Here is an 882-nt window from a genome sequence, read left to right as displayed (position 1 = left end):
CAGCCTGTCCAGTTAAGAGCAAAATGGTATTTTCCATTGGTTTCTGGACTGCTACTTCAAGCAGTCGCCCAAGAAGAAAACTCAGAGCACTGGACCAATGAGCTTGAAAACGATTTGCATCTAGTGCAAAATAACTCCATTTTTAAAAATCCAGATTAGTGAAAATGGGGTGAGTCATCAGACTATTTAATAAGGTAGCAAATGCAGTGGGATGTCCAGTTTACCTTGTAATGGCAGTTACCTGCTTTTTCTTCCTGTTAATTCAGCCAGATCCAGAAGATTGAAACCAGATATAACACTTCATTGGTTTGTTTTGGTGGTTTTTGGTGTTTTTTTTACTGGCATTGTGCATTTCCTCAATTCTGTCCCGCCACACAAGTTATAAATAAATAAAATAAAATAAATAAAAATAAATAAAAATAAAATAAATAAATAAAAATGCAGTTAGAACAGTGTTCCCTTGTGTTCTAACAAAAAACCCAAACCAACAAAACCCCCAGGAGCAGGGAAAGGGAGTTTGGTAGATTTAAGAATGAAGCTGGTTGCGATGGAGCCTACAGATTCTCTGAGAAATGTAAAATAGTAAAGATACATAGAATAGTAAGCTGCCCTTCTTGTGCTTCGTTTCAGTACGCGGCACAGTGACACTGACACGTCTCGGTTTAGCCTCAGGCTCAAAAAGAGAAGATTAGAGAACGGAGAATAACCCGAACGCGGCACTTGAGCTTTTCCTGACAGGCGAGCTGCGCGTACAGCCAGCAAGTACCGGGGGCAGCGCGGGGCCCCGGCACCCACGGACGGACCCAGCACCCACCGGCTGCCTCCTGCCAGCTCCGGGGCTCCCCGCACGGCACCGGCGGCCCCGAACCCCCACCCCGACCC

Source organism: Calidris pugnax, unplaced genomic scaffold (genome assembly GCF_001431845.1).
Source record: "Calidris pugnax isolate Ruff unplaced genomic scaffold, ASM143184v1 scaffold15, whole genome shotgun sequence".
Classification (NCBI taxonomy): Eukaryota; Metazoa; Chordata; class Aves; order Charadriiformes; family Scolopacidae; genus Calidris; species Calidris pugnax.
This window is presented reverse-complemented; position numbering follows the sequence as displayed.